This window comes from Callorhinus ursinus, unplaced genomic scaffold (assembly GCF_003265705.2).
Source record: "Callorhinus ursinus isolate GAN/ISIS: 27379988/994484 unplaced genomic scaffold, GSC_fseal_2.0 scaffold14, whole genome shotgun sequence".
Taxonomy (NCBI): domain Eukaryota; kingdom Metazoa; phylum Chordata; class Mammalia; order Carnivora; family Otariidae; genus Callorhinus; species Callorhinus ursinus.
The window spans coordinates 37,825,955-37,847,943 of NW_027397076.1; the positions used below are offsets into that span (position 1 = coordinate 37,825,955).

At 37.0% G+C, this 21,989-nt stretch overlaps 1 protein-coding gene across 14 annotated transcripts in view; it reads left to right on the forward strand.

The window, feature by feature from the left end:
* Nucleotides 1-21,989, forward strand: part of GRIP1 (glutamate receptor interacting protein 1) — a 661,959-nt gene that overhangs the window by 435,034 nt on the left and 204,936 nt on the right. The gene's annotated exons all lie outside the window — the stretch shown is intronic.

Consider the following 21,989-nt stretch of genomic DNA (forward strand, 5'->3'; position numbering starts at 1 on the left):
AAAGAATGACTGCTTTGATGTGTCAAATAAAGCTGTACTTATCTAAGATGAGGGGAAAATGTGAGTCTTACCTGCTGTGTGTTCTTACACTCAGCCCCCTCTGGCATGTCTTAGGCATTGCGCTCAAATTTGGAGGATCCTCTAAAAAAGTTATTGACACTCTTTGCATTGGATTTTTTTTCACTAACTCACTGTAATGTTTCTTCTGTTCTTGTTCTGTAAGGAACCTCTCCCCCCACTGGGGTTTACAGACTATTTCCAGGCACCCTTTTGTCTGTTTTTGCCTTGAAATTCAAGTGATTTTTCTTGGCATGGAAAATGTGCTTTGGGAGAACCAGAGAGGAGATTCTCTTGAAAGATTATGGCAAAACCCTGTATGGCTTTAACTTGAAACGTCAATCCCTTGAATACCCCTCTTTTCATTTTTATGCTCCTATGTGGAGAAAATGATCCAGCAATGCTGTAACAGCCTATTTTGTGGATGAGAGAGTCGTTCTTCTTTCACAATAATGAAAAATCATAACTATTGATTTGAAGGTGGACTGATCTGGAAAACGAACTAGAGTTTCAATGGACCTGAGAAAGAAAGAAGTCATATTTATACCACTGCCCAAAGCAACTTTGAGAGACATTACCTGAGACTTCTATACTGCCTTGGAATACCTTTGGGGCGTTTTGCCGTGTATTCTCTTTGTAGTTTTTCAGATAGAAAAACAAGAAATCTGTTTTAAAGTCATCTTGTTATTCTAAGGGTGGCAAATTTATTTTTCAATCTATGCTTGTCTGATGTTGAATTAACGAACAACATGCAATTATCTAGTGCCAAATATGTGCTAAGTAACGTCTTTGTAATTAGGAGTGTAGAATCATGCACAGTCTCTGTTCTGAATAACCACGGTCCCTATCTTTGACAACCTCACAGTTTGCAAGTAAATGTAGCACCAACAATTGTAGCACAGTGCGGTGTAGTATAATTGCTCGGATGGGAATATGCAGGAGGTCTGGGAGCAAAAGGATGTGTATTTAAAGCAGATTGGAGGACGGGAAAAGGCTCCCAGAGAAAATGACCCTTCAATTAAATTTTGAAGGCCAGGGTAGAAGATAGCAGACCAAAAGGAAAAAGAAGGAGAGCATTCTAGAGACAGGCATGGATATGTGGAAAGGCACGTCATGCATTCAAGAGGTTACTGGTAGTTCAGGATGGGTAGAAAGAAGACCATCGTTTTATTTCTATTTCTTTCAAGTTTGTCTCAGCTTCAGTTTTAATTCTAGTAGTGTAACTGTGCTTTTGTACTCAAGTCATCCAGCTCCTTGTATGTGACATGAGAAAACAGATTTCACTCATTCTCATGTGTGGCCGTTTTTAATAGAAAAATAGCAAGGAGGATATTTGACGCAGATGTCTTCTACAACCTGTACCTCTGAAATCTTTTATTTTCATACTACAAAAAGCAAATTTTGTGAATGGAATAAAAGTTTGATCACAGTTCAAGTGGACATTTTATGCTGGATTATTTATCAGTCTTTTCTATGGTTCTTTCTAACTCCTAGAACATTTAATCTCTTCACAGCCTCACTCATTCTTCTCATTCCCTCTGACACCTCACTCCTACCTCCAGCCATACTAAAAACAAAAATAAAACACCATATGCTTTCATATGGACAATGACATAGGTCCTGACATAATGCCTGCCTGGAAAAGTCATTTTCCACTTACTAGCCAATCCCTGTGGGTCCCCCTCAGTGTGAGCTCCACTCCTACTACTACACTGTGGTTGGTCCCTTGGCCCCGATGTTGTGCCCCGCCGATGTACCCTGTCCATTGTGCTGTTTCATGCTGTGAGATCTCACTGGCACCATTCCCTCATCCTGAAATGCCCTCGCTCCCCAGCACACGCACCTTCTTCATATCTGACTCCTACTCACCCTTCAAAACCCACCTCAAACTCAGCTCTGCCAGGAGGTCTTCCTAATGCTTTTCTGCCCAGATGCCTTGCCTCTGTGTTCCTGCCCCCACCCCGTGGCACCTGAGTGTACTTAATAGTAATAAGCTGTGCTCTTAGTATAGTATAATACTAATACCTAACATTTATTAGTATGTGTGTATGTATATTTGCTGCTAATAGTAATGCCTATATTTATTAAGCTCTTGTTATCTGTCAGGAACTATTAAATGTTTTATATGCATTATATTATTTAATTCTCAAAGCCATACTATGAGATGATATCCTCATTTTTCAACAATGCTGAGACAAGAGAGAGGTTATATAAGATGCCCAAGGGCACAGGGCTGTAAGTATTGCCTCTGGATTTATACCCAGGCTCTCTCATTCCAAAGCTCCCACTCTGGGCCGACACTGCGCCACATACATTTTACATGTGCCATCAGTAAAACTACAGGATATAAGGCTGAGACAAAAAGAAAAGAGAAAAAAAGAAATCCTAAGACTCTTCTTAGACATGATGATCTGAATTTTAAAGAAGGACCAAAATTGACAAACTTGGTTCCATATTTTATTTCCATGATTCCTCTTAGTAACTAATTAACGAGCAGGAACATGACCAAAAAGATAGGAAAAGCCCTTCAATAGGAGAGGGAAGAGAAGAGTCTGGCTGATTACTTCTTGACTTGTTTTTGCTGTCATTTTTTTTTCTAATTGTTTTTTATAATAGTTGACACACAATGTTCTATTAGTTTCATGTACACAACATAGTGATCTAACAATTCTATACATTACACAGCGAGATGTGTCCAGTTGCCATCTGACACCATACATAGTTATTACAATTTATTGACTATATTCCCTATGCTGTGCATTTCATCCTGTGACTTATTTATACCTGGAAATTTGTACCTCTTAATCCCCTCCTCCTATTTGCTGTCATTTAAAAAAAAAACTATTTTTAAGGCAGTCGTAAAGAAATAGTATAATGGCCAAAGTACTGTACTTCGAGTAAGAACTGGTTTTGAATTCCAACGCTCACTTATCCGCACCATAGCCCTGAGCAAATTCTTTAATCTCTCTGTCTCTTTCTTCATATGTAAAATGGGAAAAGTAATTCCTACCTAGGATGATATATTGAGGATTAAATAAAATGGTAAATGTGAATGCACCTGAAACAGTTATGTGTCACATTGTCAGTGCCCCCCGAATAATTCATTTGCCCTGGCGGGATAAAATGTAAAATACAGCATTTCTCAGTGGTTTCAACATTCTTTTATTTAACTCTTTGCACTCATTCTTCTCATTCCCTCTGACACCTCACTCCTACCTCCAGCCATACTAAAAACAAAAATAAAACACCATATGCTTTCATATGGACAATGACATTCTCACCCCGAAGGGGGAAAGTTACTTTTGGCGATTGTGTATATAAGCTTGTGGCATATCTCTAAGTGGCCCCTTGGACTTTACAAATATGATGTGGAGTCTTGGTTGACAACATACAGGAGATTTTTTTTTTTTTTTTTTTTTTTACTGTTCACAGTGCATTTGGTAGATTGTGCAGCACTTCTGGTAAAATTGTGATTTATGTAGCCAACTCTTTTAGGCAGTTCAAGTAATTTATTAAATCAGAATTTTGCTTGCTTTGTTATCTGTCCCAGTTATGCCCTGAAAGTTGAAGTTTTATACGCTATTTATTTATGACCTTCCATTTCTCTCTCTCCTACATTATCATATGATAGACACTTGTGCTGGGAACTTGTATATAATGGGCCTACACAGGGCCAGGGGGGCTGTGAGATCAGTAGTGGATTCCATGGTCTTAACGGAAAATTTGGTCCCAGGATGCTCAGTTTTTTAATGGATAAAATGAAAAGTTGAGATCTTTAAACTGAATACAGTTACTTTAACTCTTTATTGTCTTTCATAAATTAAAAAAAAAAGCGTAAGAACCTAACAAAGGGAGAGAGATAAAATTATCAAAAATTTTGGACCGATATGAATCAAATGTAGTTAAGCTATATGCCTTTGGTATTGCATGTTGTCATTAATTTCATTTGGTTTTTAAAAAGATTTTATTTATGTATTTATTTGGGAGAGAGAGAGAGCACAAGCAGGGGGAGGCACAGAGAGAGAGGGAGAAGCAGATTCCCTGCTCAGTGGGGAGCCCAGCACGGGGCCCGCCAGATCCCGGGACCCTGAGATCATGACCTGAGCTGAAGTCAGGTGCTTAACCGACTGAGCCACCCAGGCGCCCCTCATTTATTTGTTTATAAATTAACAATTGTTGTTAAATTGTTAATAAATATACTATATATGTAAAACAATATATGCAGAATGGAAAGACATGTTTTAAGGAATAGTGAGACATCCACATACCTACCACCCAGTTTAAAATATAGAATATTGATGACCATGTGAAGCCCTTGTCCCCCCCTCAAGGATGTCATTGTTCTTTATCTCCCCAGAAGTAATACCATCCTGTGTTTTTCAGTTTATTATTCAGCTATTTTTCTTTATAGTTTCTATTCTCCTTTCAGTGTATATTTTGGCTGTTTGCAGATTTTGCTAATACAAAAGCTGTCCCGGTTAACTTCCACGCACTTAATCTTCTGTTGCACAAATGCTCGAGCTTCTCTGGAGTGCACACCATGCAGTGGAGTTGCTGGGTTATGAGTGTACACCTCTTCAGGTTGGCTAGACCAGACCAGACTATCCCCACATACACTCCTGTCAGCAGCATGGGAGCTCCCATTTCTTCATTATTATTTAGTCTGCTTGGGCTTCCATACCATAGACTGGGTGACTTAACAGAAATTTATTTCCTCACTGTTCTAGAGACTGTGAAGTCCAAGACCAGGGTTCAGTTTCTGGGGAGAGCTCTTTTCCTGGCTTGTAGACGGCTGCCTTCCTGCCGTGTCCTTACTTGTGGAGAGGGAGGGAGCAAGCTCTCTGGCATCTCTTCCTTTTTACAAGGGCATAAGTTTGATAGGATCAGGACTCCAACCTTATGACCTCATTTAACTTAAATCAACTCCTGAAAGGCCTTGTCTCCCATACAATCACATGGTGGGGGGAGGGGAGGGTCAGAGCTTCAGTATATGAATTTTGTGGGGACACAATTCAGTCCATCGTAATTCTAAATACTTGATATTTTCAGAAGTTTGGGGGTTTCTGTTTTGTGTTGTGTTTTGTCAATTAGTGGGTATAAATTATATCTCCTTGTGGCTTCTTTCTTTTTCTATTGTGGTAAACCATATGTAACATAAAATTTACTATTTAACCATTTTAAGTGTACGGTTCAGTGATATTAAGTACATTCTTATCATAGTGCAGCTATCACCATAATCCATTCCCAGAACTTTTTCATCTTCTCAAAATGAAACTTCACACCAATTAAACAATGCCTCTTCATCCTTACTTCTTGCCAGCCCCTGGCAACCACCATTGTACTTTCTGTCTATGAATCTGACTACTCTTTGTACCTCATATAAGTGAAACCGTACAGTATTTGTCTTTTCATGCCTGGCTTATTTCACCTAACATAAATGCCTTTAAGTTTCATCCATGTGATACCATCTGTCAGAACTTCCTTCCTTTTAAAATCTGAATAATATTCCATTGTAAGTATTCCATTTGTAAACAAAACACATTTTGTTTATCCACTCATTTGTTGATGGATGCTTGGGTTGCTGTCACCTTTTGGCTATTTGTAAATAATGCTGCAATGAACATGGATTTACAAACAAATATACAAATATCGGTGTACTGTTTGAGTCCTGGCTTTCAATTCTTTTGAGTATATGTCACTGTGGTTTTTAATTTTTGTTTCCCTGATTACTGAAGAGGCTGAATATCAATCTTATTTTTATTGGTCATTATTGGTCATTATTAGCCATTTGTGTTTGCTTTTCTTTAAAATATACATTCATATCTTTTATCATTTTTAAATCTAATGCATGATTTGGATTTATTTTCCTTTTTGATTTTTAGGACTTATTTGTATATTCTGGTTACTAATCTTTTGTTGCTTATATGTGTGACAATTTTCTTGATATTTGACTCTTATTTACGATATCTTTATGGTGGGTTTTTGTTGAATTGGAAACCCCTAATTTTAATGTAGCAGAATTTATTATTCTCTCCTTTTATGACTTCTTATCTTATTTAAGAAGTCATCTACCTTGAGGACATTTAAGATATTTAATTTTTAAAATCCTAGTTAAAGCAAACATGAATATTTTAGGAAATAAAATGTAAATGATGGGGGAATGTTTAACGTTAAATTTGAAACTTCATTTATCAAGTATTTATTGAGTCCTACTTTGTGACACACCCTTAGAGGCCACAGATTCTTTGCCCTCGTGGAGAAAGACAATAGCCAAATGAATGCACAACACATGCCAGGTTGTCATAAATGCTATGAAGAAAGACTGAAAGAAGTTACTGTCATTAGGACCAGAGAACCCTCCCACCCATGTGAGCTATGTGAAAAGCACAAGAAGAAGATACAATGGCAGCCCATACACAGGGCTTCTAGTCCTGGTTCTTTCACTCTGTAAATTGGGTGAAACTTATCTGTCAATTAAATGTGCAGATCAAATCAGATAACCTGAATGAATCCTTTCACCTTGAAAAATTCACTAGGATTCTAAAAGGTTTTTGCTTTATTAAACCTCTTTGGGAAAAAACTGTTTATAAGGAAATATGATAAGTTTAAATTTTTCTAAAGCTAAAAGAGTGTAGTTCACTTCCAATCCTGATTCTTAACTCTATGTCCCAGGCAGAGTAACTTTCCATCATTTCCAATAAAACCAATATGAGATTCCAGCTGAAGCACTGTAAATGGAGAACCATTTGTAAAGGGATGTCCCTATAATTAAGACGACTCTGCAGAGAAAGCTATAAGAGCAAGTCTTCCATGATCGGCTGCAAAAAGTAAAGCACTAAAATTTCTAAGTAATACTATAGATTTCAAAATTTATATGTATCTTTGGAGCTAGTCTCATAAAAGGAATGATCATTTAACAGTCTAAATTCTTAAAAATGGTTTTCATAGTAAAAAAAAGTGACACATACGGCTATACTTTTTTATCTGTGGACATTAAAATGTAAATTTCACTTCAGAGCTTGTGGAAAATCTTTCCATGAAATGAATGCTAAATTAAGTGTGACAGGTGATTGTGATTAATCACTTATTACCAGCAATGGAAGAAATGAAGCCTTTGTTGCCTCATGAAATATAACACAACGCAAAAGGAAAATGCAGAGATGGACCATTTTTGAAGGAAAACATAAACCATTTTACACCTCTTTGAAAAACTGAATGAAAGCATATGAATCTCATGCATATGAATCTTCCCATTTATCTGAGGGTTACCCTGGACTCTGATCTCTTGAACTTGAAGGTTCAGAGTTCCTTCAAGATCATACTCTCGAGTGTGCTTACAGTATGTCATCTGACTGCCATTGGCAACTGCAGTTTACGACTTTGCTAAAAGAGATGGATGAAGCCAAAGACTGCTTAGGGTGTGACCAGACATCACATAGGACAATGGGCAATAGCATGGCCTCTGGAACACAACTTCCTCATTCAGATTCTAGTTCTGTCACTTATAGCTAAGAAAACCTGGGCAAGTTATTTAACTTCGAATTACATTAAAATTAACTATCAATTAATAATTAATGATTTAATTAATACTCTTCAGTAAAATGGGGATAGTGGTAATTTAATCCATGTCTTTACTGTTTAAAAGACAAAAGCTGTGGTCATCTTTAGGTATTCAAAGGTTATAAAACACCCATTTCCCTCTTTTTCCACTTTCCCTTTTTTTTGATTTTTGAAATTTGAGATGAAGTCTTCACTTGTATAGAGTCATCTTAAAAATTACAGACATTCTGGGGCGCCTGGGTGGCTCAGTCGTTAAGCGTCTGCCTTCAGCTCAGATCATGGTCCCAGGGTCCTGGGATCGAGCCCCGCATCAGGCTCCCTGCTCGGTGGGAGGCCTGCTTCTCCCTCTCCCACTCCCTCTGCTTGTGTTCCCTCTCTCACTTTCTCCCTCTCTGTCAAATAAATAAGTAAAAATCTTTTAAAAAAATTACAGACATTTTGAGGCTCCTGGCTCTTTCAATTGGTAAAGCATGTGACTGTTGATCTTGGAGTCATGAGTTCAAGCCACATGTTGGGCATAGAGCTTACTTAAAAAAAAAAAAAAAAAACTACAGACATTCTTGTACCTGCTATACAAACAGGTTTCTTATCCTACCCTTTACTGTCCCTTGAGCGAGTCACTTACCCACCCTAGCTTTACCTTCCTTATTTGTTAAATGGAATTGATGCCAATTCATAAGGATTATAAGCTTCCCATAGACTCTGAGTGTTACATTTGATCAATACATAATGATTCAGAGCAGGAATATGCACATTATCTTAAACAGTAGTTTTAACCCTTGGGTTCAAGTATGGGTTTCTAGGATTCTGGAAATAATATACATTTGTGTTTGTGTATTTGCATTTTGGGACCAGCCCTTGGTACATATTTAGTGTTAATACATGTTCATCCCATTTTCTCCATAGTTCTGTCACCTTAAGACACTTTGTGACAATCTTCTGCTGAGATAGAAATTTTTGTATCACTGACTCACATGGTGGGACCACCATTCTATAATTTGTCACCGGTCTCCCATAATAATGACAAGAATAGTTTCATTCGCCCTTTTCCCTTTGTTACCCAGAAAGTCAGATGGCTACAGTGGATGGCATTATATTAAGACAAAGAGTAAAATCTTCTTCCTAATGCTTACTGAATGGAGAGAAATGACAACAAAAACAGTGATACACTACATAGGTCTTTAGCATTGCTGTTATCGTGATAAAAATAAAGGTTGAGTGTAAGTAGTGTTTATCTTTCTTGTAAGTTTTCGTATTATATTCGAATAGCACATTGAATATTCCTTTTATCCAAACAGTAAACAAAGCCAATGAACAAATACTTATTAAGCATCTAGAATGTACAAGATACTGTGTGGGGAACAAAAATGAATAAAAAATAACCCAGCTTCAGTGATTTTCCTATCAAGTTCATGACCAAGGAAATATAGCTTTTCCAGTTATCTTACTATCACTGCAGTAATAGGATATTTTACTTTCCTCATTTGCTATTCCCAGTTATTGTAATAAATGCAGCCAACATATATGTAAATTTGGTTTAGCAAGAAGGTTTTCTGGCCTTGTTTCTCTATAAGGCAATCCCAATAAAATCCTAGGGATAGACATTTCTCCATCAATAGTGACTTTAATCTATTAGAGAACATCTTTCACTGCACTAACAGTATGATGAAATGCAGAAGCAGATATTGCTCTGTGATTCGTAAAATGTTACTGACCCATTCAAAAAGTCTCTGCTATTGTGGACACTGAAAAAAAACAAAACAAAAAAAACCCCAAAAAGTCTCTGCTCCCTGCCCTCATGGGCTTTGTAGTCCCATGATAGAACAATTAAATCTTGAACATATAGTCTAAAAAGATGCAGGAAGGCATCCTCTATTTTAAGATGCTTTCAACTAATTTCTCTAAGTCTTACTTTTCTCACCTGTCAACTGAGATCCATTCTTTCACTCAAAAATATCTTTTTTGTACAAATTGAGCTCTGAAGTCCACATTTTTCTGCCTCCCAAGAGTTTAAGGACTGTGAGGGCAGAGAGCAGAAGAACACAAATCCAGGGAGGCTCTGAGCTGGTATTTGAAGGTAAGGATTCTGGAAATTTTTACATCTTCTTCAGAACCGAGCAAAAAGGACCTTGTACATTGTAGGTGCTGAACACAAAAGCAGAAAAGGTGCCTGAAAGCCCCAAAGCCATGGCCTGTATTTGACAGAGTGACTACCAATCCCTTGAGATTTTTCAGGGGGAAACAAATCCATTTTTTAAAGTCAACATAATAAAATAAAATTTAAAAATAAATAAGTAAATAGTCAAAATTAAGCTTATATTATTTGAAACTAGGATCTTGAAGTGTCCTTTCCATACAGAATGTCAACAGGGAAATATAAAAGATGAATAGTTTAGCATGCTTTCAAATGAAGGTTCTGTGTATATTTAAATAATTCACTGCCTCATGTAGAAGGTAAACAACCCTGGAAGAAAATAGGTCCAGTGTGCAATTGTAATATGCTTTTAAGAGTGGTGTCCTTTATAAACTAATTGCTTTTTATTTTTATAAAGTAGTGTATTTTAGTACATTGTTTTAGAGTCAGTTTAATAATTAACCTAGTCCTTTTCCAAATGTTTTTCATTGTAGCTCTTCCAGAAATTGACTTTTATATAAAAATCATGTTTGAATGTTCACTTGAGTTGAAGCTTTAAAGCAAATATTATGACTCAAGATTATAATTAGATGGTTTAGAACTACCAGTCATTGAAGACACAGCTCAGTAGAATCCAAGTTTATTGTTACTAGGTAGCAGTTATGAAGTATAGGAATCTGTGTTATCATTTAATTCAGGGATATTTTGGTGAGGCCACTCTGAGCACTCTGTGATATGCTGGTCATCATGCATGTTAGGCTTCCTGCCATTTGTGTCATTGAAGCTTGTCAGTTCTATGTGCTGCAAATTTTATGAAGCATTACTGCAGCTAGGGCCATACATTTTATACAACCTTTCAACCTCCCAAGAGTTTCTAATAATCTAAAACAAATAGTTTCATATGGGATATTTTCATTTTGGAATAGAGCCTCCTCAATTAGACCAAAATACAGCCGTGCAACCAACAACTTTTGTTTCTAGGAAATGGTAAATGAGTAGAAAGAATTTAAGTTTGCATGCTAACATACATATTTGCAATAAAGGGTAAGTTACTTGAACGCTATTTTCTGTTTCAGAGAGTAGATTTAACATTTCTTTAAAGACTGTGTTCAACAAACGATTGTTGAGTTCCTACTACTTGAGAGTCTTTGGGAATATAATGATGCAAAGCAGACTTAGTTCCTACCCTTTTGAACTTACAGTTTAGTGGGGGGAAAATACATGAATCACATAATGACAAAGGTAGATCAGTAGTTCTAAACTGTGATGATTTCTGTAAGAGTTTCTCAAGCTTCTGACATTTGGGGCCAGATAATTCTTTGTTGTGGGGAGCTGTCCTGTATTTTGTGAGCTGTTTAGTAGGATCCCTGTCCTTTATCTGTCAACAGCAACCCCCCTCCCAGTAGTAACAATCAAAACTGTCTCCAGCTGTTGTCAGATGTCCTCAGGAAAGGGGAGCAAAAATCACCCCTGGTTGAGAAGAACTCCTTTATATAAAGGAGAAATACAAGGTATTTTGAGAACATATAACAAGGAAACTGGCAAGGCTCTCTGAAAAGTGACATGGTAACATTTGTATTAAGCTCTGATGGCGAGTTAACTAGACTAGAGGAAGGTGATGGGAAAGGACATGGAGAGGAGGGGAAAATGTGGAATAGAACAAGTCATTTCAGGTTTCTTTCTGAAGGCCAGTTCTCTGTCCATGTTAGCCATCCTGGTGAATTCCTCAAGGACAGGCCCAGCCTTCTGCTTCTGTCCGAACCCCCTGTATTCACTTAGGGCTGGGTACATAGAGGCACTTAAGGAATTTTTGTTGAAGGCATACTCTATATCCAATCTAACAGGCACAATGCTAAGTAAGCACCAGGAGATATAAATATGGCCAAGCCACGCTCTCTGGTAACTGTGACCTCATAATCTATTAAGAACAGAGTAAAATGAAGCAAGTAATCCTTGTGGGGAGAAGGAGAGAATGTGTTCCCTGAAGAGGTGACGTTTGAAGAATAGTGAAGAATAGGCAGGTGCCAGGTGGATGTGCGTTTCCCCAGCTGTTCCAGATAGAACTGGTTGCTTCCTTCCCAGCACTTCTTTTGTGGTTTGTCGGTGTTTCCATCATTGACCTTAGAGCTTTGGGGCACAATTAGATCTAAATGCACAGATGTTGGAATTAGCACGAAGATAGATAGGTAGATAGAGGTATCCATATGTATATCTCTGTCTGTCTGTCTGTGTATCTATCAGGAGGTGCTAATAAAGGGAGAAATAGCTACTAATTAGACAAAACTGTCACTTGTTCCCTATAGTAACCTACCTGATTCATCTCTCTCTGACTACTGCGAGTCCTGATACAGTCACTTTGAAACTTGTAAGACATGTGCTTGACACATGGAAGATATTCAGTAGGTATTGTGGGTATTTCTTGAGCAACAAGTGAATAAGCAAGTGAACTGATCGTTTCATTTTGTTCTACATATAAAGGTCTGATGATTGAAGAAGAGTCAGGAAAACCAGTTAGGAGTCTGTTAGTCCAAGATAAGAGATTTGGTGGACTAGGCGATTGTGCTTAAATTTCTGGGTTGCAGTCTCCTTCCTAATACAGAAGTATAAAGTCCTAAGATTAGACACTGAGCTCTGCCACAAAGAAACCATCTGATGAAGACCAAAAGTAGTACAGTGTCAGCTGTTGAGCTGTCCCGAGTGATGACAAAGAACATCTAAGTATCCTTTATCAAAGGAAAGAGTACAGCTGTCCTAATGGTCTGTAGGACAGATAATGGCTTAGCAGCCAGGGGCAGGTTGAACAAGAGCCTGATCTGTAAGCACCTGTGGTTAGAAAATGGGAAGGCACAGTGTGCAATGACATTTGGAGCTTAATGTCCATGCAAATGAATTACTTGGACCAGGCAGAGATGGTCATAGAGCGCAAGAGCATGAATCCTGGCAAAATAGCATCCATGCCAAGTCCCTGGGTGTCCCGGCTCAGTGCCCTTTCTTTTTGCCACCTGCAGAGTCACCTCCGTAGAAGAAAGCAGCGCACTGTCTCATCAGGATTCTGTGCTCATTTCCAGAACTGTGAAACATGGATTTGTGACACTGACTATACCTCTTTTTAATTGAGACAGTAGGCTTTCTCAGCTTCCCCAACTCACAGGCTAAGGGGACAGAACATGAGGCACTGGCAGAAAGGCTAAGAGAAATAAGGACAGGGCAGATTTATTAGGACAAATGTAAGCAAATGTTTTTTCCTAACCAGCTATTCCTAGCTTCTGCTGGCTTATATTCAAGACATTTAAGAAATTTACTTTCAATTTTCTTTATAGAAAACTATGTATGTACACATATTTGGTGTACATATATGTCTGTATATACATGTACATATGTATGCATATATTTTGTCAGTACACTATATATACTCTCTAGGGATACATTAATTTGTAATTGAACTTCTGTTTGACTCTTTCAGCATTTGGTTTTAAAAATATACTTTTAATGTGCACTTGAGCCTGGTGTGCCTGCTTTTGCCTTGACCTGGAGCCCTTATCCCCAGAGGTAGGGCTGGCTCCTTGTCCTCATTTGAATCTCAGCACATGTCGCCTTCATAGACAGGCATTCCCTACCACACGGTGCTTCTTGCCTCCCACTCAGGACTCTGAGTATCTGAAATTTTTGGTAGACATGAGGTAAATATTTGTTGAATCCTATAAGAGAGATACTTGCAAATCTCTCTGTATACTCTTTATGCTATTTATATTCTTGGCAAACTTCTTATCTCTGTTGTCCCCAACTCCTCAAATTTGATAGGTTATCTTAAAATTATTCCCTTTTAGAAGTTCCATCTAAAATACATGTTTGCAAAATTTTTCCACCTCAGTGACGTTTTCCATTAAACCCTAACAGTTATAAAACTATGTATTGCCTCAAACTCCAAGGTTAATTCCATCATTTTGCATTTCTTCATTTTATGCATGTTGTCAAAGGGTTATTTGTCATATGTCATAAGACCCACTGGTCATGAGTTCATATGGGAAAGTACATATGTGAAAATCTGTCCATTTACAAGTGAAATGCATGAGCCACATCAGAGAGTCAATTCAGTTTGGGCAAAACATAATGGAAGCTATGCATAATGAGAAGATTATAGAAATAAGAAAGCCAGGATTTGAACTATATTGATTAACAAAAAATGAAGCTAATATAATATATGTAATTTAGAGAAGATGGCCACCCATCTGGTCATGTGAAGACCTCTCTTCAAATGGCAGATTCATAAGAATAAGGTCATGACATATTAACATGGGTCCTCTCCTCCTTGAGACCTTCCCGACTTGTGTGTTAAACAAAGAATGACATCACAAGCTTACCACCTACACCAAACCCAGTTTTCTGGAAAAGCAACTGAAATGTATGATCCAAAAGCAAAATACAGTCTTGCCTTGGTTCTCATTTGCATTTGGCTTTTAAACATGGCAAAAACCAATAATGGGTTTTCACTTTGAGCTATTTCTAAATGTTATGTTGGAAATTAGCTGCAAATGTTACATTCTCTGGTACAAGTTAAATTGGAAATGTTGTCCATGGTAAATGAAATATACCCCCAAGCATTCTTCACTATGAATGAGAATCCTGAAAGAAAAACATACTTCTCATGTAACTTTTAAAGATTTAGTGCATTATATGAGAAATTTCACATGGGGAAAACCAAATAATAACCACTGTCTTTCCTTGGAGATAGATTAAAAAGGGCAAGAGGTATAAAAATGAATTTATGTGCTATTAACCACCAGCCTAGTGCTTGCTGCAGAGAATAATTTTGTTCCTTTACTGTATGTCCTTAGCATAAATGATTATTTTACATAAAGCTTTATTTCTCTAATATTCAGAAAGAATCAATAAATTATATTTATTACTCAGATGCAAGAGATGTTTTGCAGTCTATCCAATGATAAATTTCTAATATATCCATCTTGCCTTAAAATGTTACTTTACTTCTAATTTTTTTCTCTCTTTAAGGAGATCAACTCTTAACTATAGCTACCTATTATGTACTTTAACTTAAAGTTGTAAATCATCTTGTTACATATTTTTGTACTTTCCAGAATGAGATGTTTTGTTGAGTTATTCAAACCAAGATAATGGTACTGACCCTTATGCAACTGTATCCTAGCCTTTTGAGAGGACAAATATGAATATGGAAAAAAGAGAAGCCATTGTAATAATTTATTTTCTTACAATATATTTTTTAATATCCAAAATCATAGAATTATTTAACTTGCATGGTATTGAACAAACCTTTTTAAATGGGAAAAACACTGGCTTCTTCAGGGTAAAAGTTATATTTCCATCATCTAACACAGTGCCTGGCACCTTGAAAGTGCTGAATCAATAGTTGGACAGATGAATGAATGAGGGAGGAAGGAAGGGAGGGAGGGATAGAGGGATGGAGGAACTCTGTTTAAAGAGATACCTTGCGGGGTGCCTGGGTGGCTCAGTTGGTTAAGCATCCAACTCTTGATCTCAGCTCAGGTCTTGACCTCAAGGTCATGAGTTCAAGCCCCACACTGGGTTCCATGCTGGGCACGGAGCCTACTTAAAAATAAATAAATAAATAAATAAATAAATAAAAATAAAAAATAAAAGTAAAGAGATGCCTTGCTGTGTAATAATAATAATGTGGCTGAAGATTAGTTTTACTGAAGGCGACCAAAAGATAATAAATTTGTAAGAAAATAATTCAAATATCCCTTCAAGTGGTAAGCTGACATACTATCAGCTGAGGTTGAAAAAAGAATGTAATGGTCATTTTAACTAGTTGTTTGAATACCTTGATAAAATTAAAAACAAAGAGGTATCAGAAGCCAAGTAAGAAATTTTGTTTTTAATCCTGAAAATAATATGGTCCATCTGTACTTGCAATGTTTCCAACAGCTGAGCCTCCAGAAGGGATGAGGAAGTGAGCTCAGATTCTGAGAGACAAAGTTAAAGGAGTGAAGGGTTGACAGGTACATGAGTACCAGTTAGGAAACTTAGGGCTCCTACCAAGTAAATCAGACCATTAATCTGAGGAGGATGTGAGCCAAGTTGACAATACCATAAATATCATGAACTTGACCATCCTTATAAGTCTGAAATGTTCCAGTATATATTGTTTCACATTTAGTTGGAACTTATCACAACCAAGAGATGGTACAGGGTGACTTGTAAATGGACACAAGCCCAGTTAGTAGCTATGTGACCATAAGCAAGTTACTAAACATCTCTGCTCTTATTTCATTCCCTGGAAACAGCAGCTAATACCTACCTCATCCAGCTGTTATAAAGATTAAATGAATTAATGTTTTTAAGGTGCTTAAAACACTTAAAGGTTTGTTAGATAAACTTCACAGAGAAGAAATTTTTGAGAAAAATGGGGATATTTGGGTATATCTTTAAATTTTATGCCTCCTCATGAACAGATTTCTTTAACTAAAAACAGAACATTGGGTTGGAAAAGCTGTTGGTCTGGTGTATTCATTCATTCATCGGATATTTACTGAGCATCTACTATTTACCAGGAATTACTCTAGATACTTAGGATATAGTGATAAAAATAAATTATAGATATGGTTACTGTCCTCATGGAATTTATGATCTAGAGGGGGATGGAGCTAAATAAATGATAATTCTGTACAGTAAATCTTGAGATAAACACCACATGGGGTGCCATAGGATCTCAAAGCTAGCACATCAACCCTGGAAACTGGTCGGAAATGGGGGACGATCATGGGATACTTCCTGGGGAAGTGCTGACTGGTTTAAGACTTGAAGGATGAATATAAGTTAGGCAGGTAAGAGGACATATGTGGAATATTCCAGAGCACAGGAAATTCAGGATTACTGAAGTTAGATGTCAAGGGTGAGATGAGGCTAAAGAAGTAGGCAGGGATCAGGTTGTGAAGGAAAACCAGTGCCATACAGTTTAAACCTTAAAGACAGTTGGGACCCAATTTGAAGTCATCTGTGCACCTTTTGCTTCTTAGCTTATCACATTGTATTTCTTTAGAACTTATTTGGGAATAAATAAATAAATTTATTATAGGTGGCTTGTAGGGTAATCTAAGAATGCTGCTGAAAATGGTATCAGAGACTGGTCAAATGGAATCACTACAATAATTTCTTGGGTATGACATCAAAAACACAGGCATCAAAAGCAAATGGATAAATTAGACTCCATCAAAATTAAAAACTTTTGTGCATCAAAGGACACTTTTAATAGAGTAATAAAAGACAACTCACAGAATAGGAGAAAATGTTTGCAAATCATATATCTGATAAAGGATTAATATATTTCAAAATATAGAAGGAGCTCCTACAACTCAACAACAACAAAAATAAAAACCAACCCAACTGAGAAATGGGCAAAGGGCTTGAATAGACATTTCTCCAAAGAAATTATAAATATGGCCTATAAGCCAAAGAAACAATACTCAACATCACTAATCATTAAGGACATGAAATTAAAACTACAGTGAGATACCACCTCATAGCCATTAGAATGGCTGTTATTCAAAACCAAAACCAAACAAAAAACAATGGAAAATTACAAGTATCAAATATTGGCAAGGATGTGGAGCAATTGGAAGCCTTTTGCATTATTAGCGGGAATATAAAATGGTGCGGTCCCTGTGGAAAATAATTTGAGTTCCTCAAAAAGTTAAACATAGAATTACCATATGATCCAACACTTTCACTCTTAAGTATATACCCAAATGAATTGAAAACAGGGACTTGAACAGATACTTGCACACCAATGTTCATAGCAACATTATTCATGATAACCAAAAGGTGGACACAGCCCAAATGTCCATCAACAGATGAATGGGTAAAGAAAAGGTGGTATATACATACAAGGAAGTATTATTCAGCCATAAAAAGGAATGACATTATGATAATATGCTAAAATACGGGTAAACCTTGAAGACATTATGCTAAGTGAAATAAGCCAGACATAAAGGAACAAATATTGTGTGATTCCACTTATCTGAGGTACCTAGAATAGGCAAATTCATGAGGAGAGTAGAATAGAGGTTACCAAGGCCTGAGGGAAGGATGGAATAGGAAGGTACTGTTTAAAGGGCATAGACTTTCAGTTTTACAAGATGAAAAGAGTTTAGGAGGTGGGTGGTTGGTGTTAGTTGTACCACATTATAAATGTATTTAAGACCACTAAACTGGACACTTAAAAATGAGTAAGGTGGTAAATTTTATGTTATGTGTATTTCACCACAATATAAAAAAAATTGATGGAATAACTATGCCCTGCAATTTATAAAACATTTTCCCAAAGATAAAACTTTTCTAAACACAATAATCTCTTTGCATTTATTTTTAATTTTATTTATTTATTTGACAGAGAGAGACACAGCGAGAGAGGGAACACAAGCAGGGGGAGTGGGAGAGGGAGAAGCAGGCTTCCCGCCGAGCAGGGAGCCCGATGCGGGGCTCGATCCCAGGACTCTGGGATTATGACCTGCGCTTAACGACTGAGCCACCCAGGCGCCCCAGAATTTTTATTTCACTCATTATCTACTGGCTGCTGCCTTTGGGACTTTTGGAGTGTGTAAATTGGAACCAATTAGAGATGTTCTGAGTGAATAACCTCATGCTCCAGCTTACAAACTTCAAAAGAACTTCTACAACCCAACTCTTAATTTCTGATGAGGAAGAAGCCCCTTACGCCACTTTCCCCAGCTGAAGAGGCAAAGAGGCTTTAGGTGGGTGGTGATAGGAGGGGTCGGGGGAAGGAGGAGGTCAGGAGAAGACCAAAATTTTTTAAAAGCCTGGTCTGCAGCTTTGTGAAGGACTTATTGTTGTTCTTGCTCTCAAGAACGGCACAGTCTCCTCAGAGAGCAATTACCTGGCGTATGAGATCAATCATGCTGGCTTCTTAATTGTTTATTCTTTGAACATCTCTAATTGTTAACATCTGTCTGATATTAAAGTAGAATGTCCAGAAGGTGAGAGCAAAGCTTTCCCAGGTTTCCAGAGCAGCCTACTCAGGAATTTGAATCAAAGGAAAATCAATTCCTTGCTCAACTCATGGCTCAAACTTATACTGGCCTTTTGGGTGCAGGGAATTGAGGATCCTGGATGGTGACAGTGAATCAATGTGTCTTTGAAACTAACACTGAACCTATTTTTGAGAGCTCCCTCAGCACACCATTGGCACAGACTGTCAAAATACTGTTCATCCCTGGCTGGTGACTCTAGAGGGGAACTGAATGCCTCATTTTTGCAAAGGCATACTAGGGCACCATTACTTGCACATATCCTTGAGGATCTGTGGAGTATAGAGCTCCGAATTTGTGGAGTCATGAACTGAGTTTGAATCTGCTCCCATACTCTCTACGTGTGCAAATTTGTGCAGGTAGCTTAATGCCTTTGAGCTTTGGTCTCTCTCTGTATGCTACAGGGATGATAATACCAGCTCATCAGATGGAAGAATGAATGTAAAGTTGCACTAAAATTGTAAAGTGCTTTCTAAATAAGAGTTGTTTCTATTAGCGGTTTTGCAAGAGGCAGCAATGTCAACCCCAAACAATGAATTACTTTTACTCCTCCTTCAACAATCAAAACCATATAGTAGCAAACTAGTATTTCTTAATCTTCTTTTCTCTCCTCTGTACATGGAGACTTCTCCTCAGATGTTTGCTTTTTCAGTGGAGTATAAAATTATCTAGTCACCTGGTTTTGTAACCATTTTGAGAAGGCTGTTGCTTGATAATTACCCTCAAATCTTTGTTTTTTTAAATCTTTTGATTTTCTTGGACAAAGCAGGTAAAGATGAAAAAGTTTAACGTTTTGACCATTTTATTGTCTTTATTGATTTCACCTTCAGTGTTCATTTATTGCTCTTATTTCTATTAGCCGATACATGGCAAATGCTAGAAGCTTCCCGCTCTGTTCTTTTTGAAGTGGGTCTTGAGTACAAACACTGTGAGCTGCCGTTTTTGTTAAAGGTGCCACCAGGAACAAAGTAAAAGATCCTTGATATGTACTCTTGATTCAGGAAAACCGAGGAAAACCACCCAAGATGGCTCTCTCTACTTATGTCCATCTTTTCCTACTCCACGTTGCCCCTACGAGATCCTGTGATCCAGTACCTAGTCCCCAATGTGTCATTTTAAAATTGTGAATTGTGACCATTATGAGTCCATTTAAACATACCTTATGTAATTTTTTGTTTGCTTTTTAAAAGAGAAATATGACTCTTACATAGTAGTGCATCTTGCCCTGTGGCTCCTGAACTGTTTCTCTATTCACAGTGTTTCCTTTGAATTCAATGTGTGCATTTTAGTTTATGTTATTTTGTCTCCTATCTTGATATGGATACCTTGAGTTCTTTCTGTATTTTAATTATCCAGGCAAGACCTCAAATGACTGCAATAACAACAAACTTGGAGGAAATGCCCTTTATCCTTAAATGTGAATATTTTTAAATACCATTGGTTCCTACTGGCCTGAACATCATTTTTAAGAGTATAGAGAAATAGGAGTTTCAACTTCCCAGTGTTAGAAACCTGTAAAAAAATAAACAGATTTTTAACTTATCTCACCAAGATGATATGTGATAACTCCTGAACATCGCATTTTTGTCTTTTACTCTAGATGATAGTGGTGCTTGCCTTTTTTCAGTTGGTCTCCATCTAATAAGCTTTAGTTCCTAATTGTTTTACAAGTATGACATTTAATTAATGCTAATTCTGAAGAAACTTAATTCACTAATGCATTAGTGGATCTTTAGAAGTGTTTCATTATGCACGTGCGTTCATGAAATGTCTTTAATGCTTATCTTCTGGTATTTTAAGACTCTTCCTTGGCAAAGAAAGCTGCCAGAGAAAAATTTAAGTATATTCAGTAACATAGATGCAATATATTTTTGGAAAACCAGAAATGGTAACATTTTAATCAATTATACTTTATTTTTTTAATAGGTAAATAGGTAGATTCTGGGATAAACATATGGTTTGAAACACAAAACACATAAAAAAGGTATATAGTGAAAAAATTCACTCTCTTCCACAACCCCCAGCCAACCAGATACCACCACTACACATACAAAATGAAAATCATGCTTACTCGTTTGTTAGAATTCCTCCAGATGTTCTTTATGCAAACTTAAGCAAATATAAATTCATATTCATAACTTTCCTTTAGAAAACATAATATAGCATTCTGTGCACACCGTTCTTTACATTGCTTTTTTCACTGAAAAAATATATCTTGGGGATCTTTCCATTTTGGCACAAGAAGTGGTTTATCATTCTTTATTTATAGCTGGATGATAGTTTTTTTTATGGGTACATTCTAATTTATTTAACTAGTCCCTCACTTGTGAACATGTAAGTTGTTTCCAGTCTTTATTCATGACCATTTTATTTTATTTTTTTAAAGATTTTATTTATTTATTTGAGAGAGAGAGAGAATGAGAGATAGAAAGCACGAGAGGGAAGAGGGTCAGAGGGAGAAGCAGACTCCCTGCTGAGCAGGGAGCCTGATGTGGGACTCGATCCCGGGACTCCAGGATCATGACCTGAGCTGAAGAGTCGTCGCTTAACCAACTGAGCCACCCAGGCACCCTATTCATGACCATTTTAATTGTTTCAAATATTTTGCTATTATGAAATTACTATAATGAATATCCTTTTATATATATTATTTTATACATGTATAAGTGTATATATAAGATTAATCACATAGTAGAAATCTGGGTCAGAGGGCATATGCATTTATAATGTTGATAAATATTGTCAGATTGACCTCTTCAAAGGTTATACTGGATCATATTTCCACCTACAGTGTGTGACAGTTTCTGTTTCCCCACAGCCTCACCAGTATGTATGTTATCCAACTTGGAGGATTTTGCTAATCTGGGAAGTGAAAAAAAATGGTATTTCATATGGCTTTAATTTGCATTTCTTATGAGTAAGTTTGAACAACTTTTTTTACTTATACTATTTCCTTTTCTGTGAATTTCTTTTAATATCACAGTCCCTTTTTCCTACTGGCCTTTGGTTATAGTGTGTTAAGATCAAATATATGTAAATATCCCAGATTTGGGCAAAACTTAGAAACTGATTTCTAACCAAAACCAATCTTTCTGTGTCCTGTCAGACTTGGAATATGTCCACTGGGAGTAGAAAAGTTAGATATCCAAGTCATCCCTGGGATCTCCAATTTCTTTGGGAAGTGAGTCTAATTA